The following is an 11,850-nucleotide window of genomic DNA, read 5'->3' as shown; positions in this document are numbered from 1 at the left end:
AAGATTTAGAAGAGAGATGCTGAATGCGAGAGTGATGCAGAGGAATCCTTTTCACCGCCCACAACACAAACAGAGCCACTTGAGGTATGCTAAAGCACATTTGGACAAGTCAGCTTCATTTTGGAATAAGGTGCTGTGGACTGATGAAACTAAAATGTAGTTATTTGGGCATAATAAAGAGCGTTATGCATGGAGGAAAAATGCAGCATTTCAAGAAAAACACCTGCTACCTACAGTAAAATATGGTGGTGGTTCCATCATGCTGTGGGGCTGTGTGGCCAGTGCAGGGACTGGGAATCTTGTCAAAGTTGAGGGACGCATGGATTCCACTCAGTATCAGCAGATTCTGGAGACCAATGTCCAGGAATCAGTGACAAAGCTAAAGCTGCGCCGGGGGCTGGATCTTTCAACAAGACAGCGACCCTAAACACTGCTCAAATTCCACTAAGGTATTCATGCAGAGGAACAAGTACAACGTTCTGAAATGGCCATCTCAGTGCCCAGACCTGAATGTAATTGAAAATCAGTGGTGTAAGTTAAAGAGAGCTGTCCATGCTCAAAAGCCATCAAACCTGAATGAACTAGAGATGTTTTGTGAAGAGGAATGGTCCAAAATACCTTCAACCAGAATCCAGACTCTCATTGGAACCTACAGGAAGCGTTTAGAGGCTGTAATTTCTGCAAAAGGAAGATCTACTAAATATTGATTTAATTTCTTTTTTTGTGTTGCTCAAATTTATGCACCTGCCTAATTTTGTTTAACTGCTTGCCGACTGCTCCACACCAATTGGCGTGAGCAGTGCGGCAGCCCCAGGACTGCTCCACGCCGATTGGCGCAAACTGCTGTCTATGGGGCTAGCAGGAGATCGCGCGCAGGCTGCGCGTGCATCTCCTGCTTGGGGGGGGCGGAGCTCCACCCCCGCCTTCAGTCTCCAAGCCCTGCCTTCGATCTGCAGCAGCGCTGTACTGGGGACAGCCGTGTGACACGGCTGGGACACGGAAGCGAGCTGCTGTGATAGGCTGAAGCCCATGACAGCCGACTGCAGTGATTGGCTGGCCAGGGGAAGGAGGGAGGGACACAAGACAAATACAAAAAATAGTAAATTTTATTAAAAATGTAGTAAATATTTGTAAAAAAAAAACACCTGGGGGTGGGGGGGGTGATCAGACCCCACCAACCGAGAGCTCTGTTGGTGGGGAGAAAAGGGGGGGAAATCACTTTTGTGTGCTGAGTTGTTCGGCCCTGCAGCTTGACCTTTAGTAATCAATGTCCTGGTCTCTAGGGGGGTTAACATGGCAGTCCTCAAGTGGTTAAACAATTATTGCACACTTTCTGTAAATCCAATAAACTTAATTTAACTTCTCAAATATCACTGTGTGTGTCTCCGATATGATATATTTAAAGGGGAACTTCAGCCTAAACAAACATACTGTCATCAAGTTACATTAGTTATGTTAATTACAATAGATAGGTAATATAATCTCTTACCCACCTTGTTGTAGAAGAACAGGCAAATGTTTGTGATTCATGGGGGCAGCCATCTTTTTGGTTGAAAGCAGGTGACAAGGAGCAGGAGACACAGTTCCAACTGTCCTGTGTCCTGACCACCCCCTCCCAGCTGCGGGCTAGGCTTCAAATGTCAAATTCAAAATGTAAAAAAAAAAATTGCACCAAAACAGCAGAACGAGAACAACAAAATCAGAAATCCCATCATGCTTTGCACAGCATCAGGGGAAAAAAGCCTGGGCAGTTTTCTTCTGTGCAGCTAAAAATGAGGCTTGTATAAGAGAAACAAAGTTCTGATGCTGTGAAGCTGTTAAAGAAACACAAAACCTTTTCAGTGCTGCTGAGTCGATTTTTAGTCCGGAGGTTCACTTTAACTGACATTTTTTTACCCTAACAACCAACGATTTATACAGGAAAATCATGACGATTAACAAGGTTTCCCAAACTTTCGCATCCCACTGTATAGTCATTGCACATCCTGCAATTAGGGAGGTTAGTGGGAGGACCATGGGTAATACACAGGAGGCGTGTAAGTGCACCCATGGCTTAAACATGCTTTGCAATTATGCAAATACCTGTATTTTAAATAGTGACCAGGATTGTTTCAGCCAGCTGTGAGGGAGAGATATCCTCAGTCTGGTTCATAAACATGTCCCAGGATTAGCAATGATTGTAGTGTTCATTTGGATTATACAGCTGTCTATTGCAGAGCTGGCTGCCATTCCTAGGAAGATCTAGTGCGTACATACAGTATAATAAAGGCATTTACAGAAAAGGGCGCAGGATATTGCCGCTACAAGAATCTGTGTTTTGTTTTTTAACGTGTGACTTTGCATATGTTGTGGAGCAGGTTTTCTCGCAAACATTCCTCAGTTGCAACCGTTGCTTTTTTCCTTTTTTTCACGCAATCACAATTGTATTAATTGAGCATGATTGCGTATCTACTGTAGATCTCGCTATGCATCTGTTCTATTGAGTACTTCTCTTTATTGCACTGCAGCATTGGACTTGCCTTCTGATTTTGATTGGGCATCCGTACTGTGTATATAATGGTTATTTATATAGATCCAGATAGATATGCATTACATTGAAGTGTATAATATTGTAATATACTGCTCATACAGTTGAAAAGTACAAACAAGAATTTTGAGCATTTACTTGGCGTGCGTGCAAAATGCTTAACATTTCTAGCTCCCGCAGAGCCACAAAAGGCTGGCAAATATGCATAGGTAGGTACATATGCAGTACAGTATATGGGACCCACTGGAACGAGGCAGCAGTCATGCAGTCCTAGCTTTGAATGGAGGAGATGAATGCTCCAAACGGGAGGATGATGCATGTTCACTACTGATGTGAGCAATAAAGGGCAGCTCTATAAAAGGCAAGCACTAGCCCTTTTAAAAAAAATAATTCTTCTTACTGGGGCACTATAGCAGAAAAATGTAAAATATGTGCAAACATAAACAAATAAGAAGTACGTTTTTTTCCAGAGTAAAATGAGCCATAAATTACTTTTCTCCTATGTTGCTGTCACTTACTGAAGGTAGTAGAAATCTGAAAGAAGCAACAGGTTTTGGACTAGTTCATCTCTTCTTGGGAGGATTCTCAGGAATATATTTATTTTTAAAAGCACTTAGTGAATGGCAGTTGCTCTGTCCAACTGCCAAAAAACTGTGTAGCGAGCAGCGAAGCTGGCTAGCATCATTGTTTAAATCCTTTCTAGGGAATATCTTTATAAAGAATAAAAGCCTTGCTGAGAATCCCCTATGAAGAGATGGACTAGTCCAAAACCTGTTGCTTCTGTCAGATTTCTACTACCTACTGTAAGTGACAGCACCATAGGAGAAATGTAATTTATGGCTCATTTTACTCTGGAAAAAAACGTACTTATTTGTCTGTTTGCACATATTTTACATTTTTTGCTATAGTGCCCCTTTAATTTAGCCCTTTGACTGCTGCCAACATATGTGTTTTTGCATCCACTTGTCATGGGTGTCCATCAAGCTTTTTAATACTAAACTACATCCCCCTGCAGCTGACATCTATAGGCATTTTTAGAAACATTATTTTTATTCACACATGGGATATTTAAAGACATGCGTTGCAATATATGAAATACAGAAAAATGCACAAAATGGTCCTTGTTAAACTAGCTTATACACATATAGTCTAATCAAAGAAGCATCAGAAAACAACCGGCACTACGAGGGTTTCAGTCCTCCACATACACAAGGGGGGGGGGGGGGATGTAGGTCGTTGGCAGAGAGGTGTATCAAGTCATAAACTACTACCTCAAAAATAACATGGATACTGTGTGCTCATGATAGAGATTGGATGCCGATATGATATCAATAAAGTAGAGATAGCAGACAATCAGGCACTGCAGCAGTGTTAAATTTATTCAGTGTTCAGAGGTTCAGCAGTATATTCCAAACAATATGCTGTATATAGTGGTAGGTGAGTGAGTCACAATCACATAGTTGTTGCACACAGTGACAAAAATCAACATTGTTTTTATCCTACCAGTATTGAGGCAGGGGGTGGTGGGTGGAGGGCAAAAAACGGGCAGCCTAACGGCTGTTTCGTGCTTCTTCTGAGACTGGTCCAATTTGATGCAGAATCATGCATATGTTACTGCATATCTATACAGCTTGAAAATTGACTAATCAAATGCTTTCACTCCAAGATTTGATTAGTCAATTTCACAATAGTTTCATAATAATTAGCATAATTTGTATCATAACAATTACCATAATTTTCTATCATCAAATTTATTTGTACCTCAGTGATATTGCTACTCACTAATGTGGACTTTGGTGCATCTAGATTTGGGCAAGACATTTAATAAGTGTAATGGTTAAGGGCTCTGCTTCTGACACAGGAGACCTGGGTTCAAATATTGGCTCTGCCTGTTCAGTAAGCCAGCGCCTATTCAGTAGGAGACCTTGGGCAAGACTCACTAACACTGCTGCTACTGCCTTTAGAGCGCATCCTAGTGGCTGCAGCTCTGACGCTTTGAGTCCACCAGGAGAAAAGCGCAATATAAATGTTCTGTCTTGTCTGCCAATAAACACAATAGAAACATGGCTAGCACTGGCATGTAGCTTTTGTAAAACAATAGCTGGCAGTCTAAGGCCTGGCACCCACTAGCAACACTTTTCTAAGCCTTTTGTAAACGTTGGTGATTTGAAAAGCACTTGCTAATGTATTGCTGTGTGTGATCCCACTAGAGGGATGTGATGTTTTAAAAATCCTCCATAGCATTGCATTAGCAAGAGCTTTTCAAATCTCAAGCTCTTAGAAAAGCCCTGCCAGTGGGTCCCAGGCCAAAGGATGTAGACACACTATGAGCACTTTTTTTGAGAGCTTTTCTGACCATCAGAGATTTCTGAGCGTTTCAAATTTTAAAAAAAAACCGCTTCCACTGACTTGTATTAAAATCGTGGTAAAATTGCAGCGATCACAATTTTTGGAAAAATCGTGATTTTTTTGCAATACTACCACAATTTTACTGCAAGTCAACAGGAGCGTTTAAAAAAAAAAAAAAAAAAAAAACACTCAGAAAGCTCTGATGGTCAGAAAAGCTTTCAGGAAGCGCTCATAGGGTGGCTACAGCCTATGGGGTTAAGGATTAGGTAAACTTTAAGGTAGCTAATATCTACTTGCAGGTCATTAATAGAAGAATCCTTCTGGTTCTCTTTAGCCCACCACAAAAAAAATCTTAGTGTGTCTGTACCACCTGTAAAAAACGAACAGTATATCTTGCTAATGAATCTCATACGCAAAGTGTATTTGCTTTGCTCAACATTCTTCCTAATACAGTCTGGTAATAATATTCGGTTACATTTCCAGTTCAATACCTAGAGCTGTCATTTTTACTGAAAGCGACAGCCTGTTGAGGGAGTTGATGTAACTGCTACCTTTGTGGCACAGAAAAATATTGTTGACGGAGGTATATTAGCTCTCACCAGGGCGTAAAACTTTTACATTACAACATGCCATGATTTTTCTGCTTTAGTGAAGGATCATATGGGAAACTAGTAGGTATGCTTAGTATGTGCTAAACATTCCATTTTGACTGTTTAAATCAGCGAACCAGTTCATTACCATCAGGATACATAGCAGGCTTGAATTTATAACAGAAGTTAAATCAGTTTCTACTTGTGGGAAATTTTCAAGCAATATAACCCATGAGTACTATAACTTACACGTGTACAAATGAAACGCATTTTAATTACCCAACGGGTACTCTGTGAAATGTGTGTTTCTTTTCTGATGCAAAAGAGAATAAGGGCAACCATCATTTGTGTATCGTTAATACACACTTATTTTCTAAGCCTGTTTGACTGAGGGCGTTCATATGCAAGGTGAGATAAAGAAAAGGAAACTGTAAAGTAGGGGTGGGACGGCGAATCCACGAATCCCTCGAATATTAGGAAATATTCGAGATTCGTGGATTCGAATCCCGACGCCATTTTCCACTATACGAATCCGCCGAATCCCGACGCCGCGCATCCGCCGCTCGCACTCGACCTCCTCCGACCCCCCCGCGCCTCCTCCGCTCGCCCCCCCTGCCCGCATCCACTCACCTATCCATAGCGGAGCGCAGAGCGGCAGACCTCTCGCCGACTTCCTGGTTCCCCCTAGTGACCGGCTCTTACAATGACGTCATTAGTAAGAGCCGGTCCGGCCACTAGAGGGAACAGGGAAGTAACGAAGAGGTCTGCCGCACTGCGCTCCACGGGAAAGGTGAGTAGATTATGCAGGGGTGAGCGGAGGAGGCACGGGGGACGGAGGGGGCCGTGGGGGGGTTGGCGGGGGAGGGGGGTTCTATCTATCTACCTACCTACCTACCTACCACTATCCCTACCTACCTACAGGCCGCTATACCTACCTACCTACAGGCCCCTATACCTACCTAAAGGCCCCCTATACGCACCTACCTGCCTACCTAAAGGCCCCTATACCTACCTAAAGGCCCCTATACCTACCTAAAGGCCCCTATACCTACCTACCTAAAGGCCCCTATACCTACCTACCCAATGGCCCCTATACCTACCTACCTACAGGCCGCTATACCTACCTACCTAAAGGCCCCCTATACGCACCTACCTGCCTACCTAAAGGCCCCTTATACGCACCTACCTGCCTACCTAAAGGCCCCTATACCTACCTACCTAAAGGCCCCTATACCTACCTACCTAAAGGCCCCTATACCTACCTACCTACCTAATGGCCCCTATACCTACCTACCTACAGGCCACTATACCTACCTACAGGCCTCAATACCTACCTACCTACCCACCTACCTACAGGCCCCCTATACATACCTACCTACCTAAAGGCACCTATACCTACCTACCGGACACTATACCTACCTACAGGCCACTATACCTACCTACCGGCCACTATCCTTACCTACCTACAGGCTGCTATACCTACCTACCTACTTACAGGCTGCTATACCTACCTACCTACCTACAGGCCACTATACCTACCTACCTACCGGCCACTATCCTTACCTACCTACAGGCTGCTATACCTACCTACCTACCTACCTACCTACCTACAGGCCGCCCGCTATACCCACCTACCTAAAGGCCCCCTATACCTACCTAAAGGCCCCCTATACGTACCTACCTACCTACCTAAAGGCCCCTATACCTACCTACAGGCCTCAATACCTACCTACCTACAGGCCCCCTATACGTACCTACCTACCTAAAGGCACCTATACCTGCCTACCTACATACTTACCTATACTGAAGGCCCATATACCCTGCTACCTATACTGAAGGCCCATATACCCTGCTACCTATACTGAAGGCCCATATACCCTGCTACCTATACTGAAGGCCCATAAACCCTGCTACCTATACTGAAGGCCCCTATACCTTGCTACCTGTACTGAAAGCTACCAATATTGAAGGCACCCATACCTAGCTAGCTATACTGAAGGCACCTTTACCTCGCTACCTATGCCTAGGTACCTATACTGCGGGCAACTATACCACGGATCGCACAATTTTTATGTGCAGGATTCGTTATTCGGGATTCGAAAAGTTCGAGATATTCGAGAACCTTTTTAGATTCGGATCCGGATTCGAAGAAATTGTGGATTCGTCCCATCCCTAATGTAAAGTTTAGGATCATACAATCATAATACAATGTACTGGTATGAAGTATTGCAATACCTAGCCTTGCTGTTCAGAATAATGAAGCCAAAGTAAAAAGAAATCAACTCAATAAATGAACGTGGAAATACAAGCTGTGAATGCAGCCTACCTGCTCTTTCATTTTCTTGAACATCGTAAGCTTTAAGGTTTGTGAGATAAAACAAACAGAGTGAGCACTGACCCCTCTGCTCCGAAGAGGCCATTTTAGATCTGGCTCAAGATTCTGAGTCGGTTCCCCACCAAGCTTTAATCCACTCCAAGCTTGTAATGATCCCAGGCCTGCACTAAGCAGCTTGAGTCAGCTGGGGCCACATGATGACTTCAGCATAATGGTGCATCCCCAACAAATCCTGTGCAGATACACTGGGCCTGTCACAGTTAGTCAGTCGGTCAGACTGGCAGCATTGTGCATCCATCATTGCAACCATTTACTTTTGTCCCTTTGTTGCTCCTACTGCCACTGGGGACAAGCGCCGCAATACCTATAAAAGACCCAGCAGTGGTTTGAAACAGTCCAATATGAATCTTCTCTCCTTAAAGTGGACCTGAACTCTTGCACAGGACAGAAGGAAAATGTAGAGAAATGCACCCTGAATGTATTTAGAAAGTTTAGCCTGTATAATTCCCCCTCATTTCTGTCTAATCACAAGTTGTAATCTGATCCTCCCCTGTGTCACATGATGACTGCCTATGGCAGATAAGCTCATTTGAAAGCACAGGCTGTAAACAATATGTCTGCTTCCATGAACCAGGAAGTAGAAATTGTACAAATGTATTTTAGGATTTGTATCAGCTGTAACAAATACATGTTTTTTGTTTAAAGGTTATTATGCTGTTGTGTATCTTTTAGAGCAGAGAGGAGTTCTGAGTTCAGGTCCGCCTTAAGGAGTATTCTCATAGGTCTACCACTCAGTAGACCAATAAGAATCCTCCCTGGGGAGGGATGATTCCTGTTGGTCTGTATCATGGGCCCCATCAATATTGCAGTGCTTGTCCCCGGCAGCAGTAGAATCAGCCTCCTGATTGATGACAGCAAGAAGGTGTCAGATGGATGCATATGAGGTAACAGGTGAAGGTGACAAGGCAGAAGAATGTGTACATCAAACAACCTAGTGAGAACAGGCACCATTCCAATAAGCTTTCACCGACTCAGAATCTGCAGTGTTTCTGGTCTCTGGAATTATTGTGTGCCGCATAGGCCTGTGGTCCACTCACTGGAACTGAAGCAAAGGATCCATTGGCTATGAACATGTCTGATAAGATCCTATGCTTAGAATATCATTTAATATGTCTATCAGATCAGAAAGAAGTCAATGGATCACCATCATTGGGAACCCAGCCTAACTCTTTCTACAAGCTTTCTGGCCACCAGTATAGGGCACAGCTTGCTAGCTGCAAGCTATGTTATGTATGGACTCTCTATACAGAGACTGTATACAAAGCAGGACTGCAGCAGGAGGCAACAGCCCAAAAATAACACATACTCTGGCTGTAAATATATCTTGATCTCTGCATTCTTGCAAGTCATAAAGGTAAAATTCCCTAATATAGGGGTGGCTAGCACAATGCATACATTCAAGTAATGGCAATAGGTCCAATAATAGACATGTTACAGTACATGAAAAGATGCTTAGACCTATATGTGGAATGACTAGTGAGTGTGGACAGGAAGGAAAGGGGGAGATAGAACAGGGGCGCAGCTAATGTTGTTTTGGTGACCTGAAACAGTCCATCATTTGGGTGACCCCATCCCCCCCCCGGACCGACACACACACACACACACACACACACACACCAGCAAAAAAATGGATGAAATGGATGTGATCTCACCACTGAAGAAAGTGGAGCTCTTCAAAGTGGGTGTGGCCATGACATGTGGGTGGAGCCAAATACTAGCAAAATACAGGTAGCCCCTTGGTAACAAATGAGATAGGGACTGTATGTCCACACTTAACTTGAATCCGTTCTCTGTTGTCCCCCCACTTTTCTCCCTGTGCCTCTTTTGTCCTCCTCTGTGTCACCTCATGTCCCCATCTCATCTCTGTTCTCCCTGTGCCTTTTTTATCTTCCTGTGGGTCACCTCTGTTCTCCCTGTGACTCTTTTGTCCCCCTCTATGCCCCGTGTCACCTCTTGTCCCCTTATGTGTCAGCTCTTGTCCCCCTGTCCTAGCCAGGTATACAGTGGGATGCGAAAGTTTGGTCAACCTTTGTTAATCGTCATGATTTTCCTGTATAAATCGTTAGTTGTTAGGATAAAAAATGGCAGTTAAATATATCATATAGGAGACACACACATTGATATTTGAGAAGTGAAATGAAGTTTATTGGATTTACAGAAAATGTGCAATAATTGTTTAAACAAAATTAGGCAGGTGCATATTTGTAATTTTATTGATTCCAAAACCTTTAGAACTAATTATTGGAACTCATATTGGCTTGGTAAGCTCAATGACCCCTGGCCTACATACACAGGTTACACTGGCTGTGTGGCCAGTGCAGGGAATGGGAATCTTGTCAAAGTTGAGGGATGCATGGATTCCACTCAGTATGGGCTGGTGCACACCAAAACCCGCTAGCAGATCCGCAAAATGCTAGCAGATTTTTAAACGCTTTTTTTTATTTTTATGAGGCGTTTTGCGGATTGCTGCTGCGGTTTTCAGTATAGTAGATTTCATATATTGTTACAGTAAAGCTGTTACTGAACAGCTTCTGTAACAAAAACGCCTGCAAAACCGCTCTGAAGTGCCGTTTTTCAGAGCGGTTTGCGTTTTTCCTATACTTAACATTGAGGCAGAAACGCATCCGAAATCCAAAAAATGCCTCACCCAGGCATTTTTCGTTTCTGCAAAACGCCTGCCGCTCTGGTGTGCACCACCCCATTGAGATACATTGACCAAGCAGATCCGCAGCCGCAAGCGGATCTGAAAACGCCCAAAAAGCCGCTCGGTGTGCACCAGCCCTATCAGCAGATTCTGGAGAGCAATGTCCAGAAATCAGTGACAAAGCTGAAGCTGCGCCGGGGCTAGATCTTTCAACAAGACAACGACCCTAAACGCTGCTCAAAATCCACTAAGGAATTGATGCAAAGGAACGAGTACAGCGTTCTGGAATGGCCATCTCAGTCCCCAGACCTGAATATAATTGAAAATCTGTGGTGTGAGTTAAAGCGAGCTGTCCATGCTAGGAAACTATCAAACCTGAATGTACTAGAGATGTTTTGTAAAGAGGAATGGTCCAAAATACCTTCAACCAGAATACAGACTCTCATTTATGCAAAAGGCGGATCTACTGAATATTGATTTAATTTCTTTTTTGTGGTGCCCAAATTTTAGCAACTGCCTAATTTTGTTTAAAAAATTATTGCGCACTTTCTGTGCATCCAATAAACTTCAATTCATTTCTCAAATATCACTCTGTGTGTCTCCTATATGATATATTTAACTGACATTTTTTTATCATAACAACCAATGATTTATACAGGAAAATCATGACGATTAACAAAGGTTGCTCAAACTTTCGCATCCTACTGTAGGTGCCCTATAGGTAGCCAGACATAGGTTCCCCCAGTATAGGTAGCCAGACATAGGTGCCCCCAGTATAGGTAGCCAGGCATAGGTGCCCCAGTAAAGGTTATCCAGGTACAGGTGCCCCCAGTATAGGTAGTGAGCTATAGATGCCCCAGTATAGGTATCTAGTTACAGGTGGTGCCCCAGTATAGGTAACGAGCTATAGGTGCTGCAGTATATAGGTAGCCAGGTACAGGTAGTGCCCCAGTATAGGTAGCGAGCTATAGGTGCTGCAGTATGTACAGGTCCTTCTAAAAAAAATTAGCATATTGTGATAAAGCTCATTATTTTCTGTAATGTACTGATAAACATTAGACTTTCATATATTTTAGATGCATTACACACAACTGAAGTAGTTCAAGCCTTTTATTGTTTTAATATTGATGATTTTGCCATACAGCTCATGAAAACCCCAAATTCCTATCTCAAAAAATTAGCATATCATGAAAAGGTTCTCTAAATGAGCTATTAACCTAATCATCTGAATTAACTAATTAACTCTAAACACCTGCAAAAGATTCCTGAGGTTTTTAAAAACTCCCAGCCTGGTTCATTACTCAAAACCGCAATCATGGGTAAGACTGACGACCTGACTGCTGTA

The 11,850-nt window shown here is 43.2% G+C and overlaps 1 protein-coding gene across 1 annotated transcript in view; it reads left to right on the top strand.

Annotated features, from left to right (window-relative positions):
* Positions 1-3,287: 3,287 nt before the first annotated feature.
* The window catches only part of SCML4 (Scm polycomb group protein like 4), a 214,896-nt gene continuing 206,333 nt past the window's right edge, over positions 3,288-11,850 (top strand). The window contains exon 1 of the mRNA XM_068231256.1: positions 3,288-3,330. The gene's annotated coding sequence lies outside the window, so the exon portion shown is untranslated. The remainder of the gene's footprint in view (positions 3,331-11,850) is intronic.

Source organism: Hyperolius riggenbachi, chromosome 4, assembly GCF_040937935.1.
Source record: "Hyperolius riggenbachi isolate aHypRig1 chromosome 4, aHypRig1.pri, whole genome shotgun sequence".
Classification (NCBI taxonomy): domain Eukaryota; kingdom Metazoa; phylum Chordata; class Amphibia; order Anura; family Hyperoliidae; genus Hyperolius; species Hyperolius riggenbachi.
The sequence above is the reverse complement of the archived record's forward strand: the minus strand, read 5'-3'. Positions and strand labels throughout refer to the sequence as shown.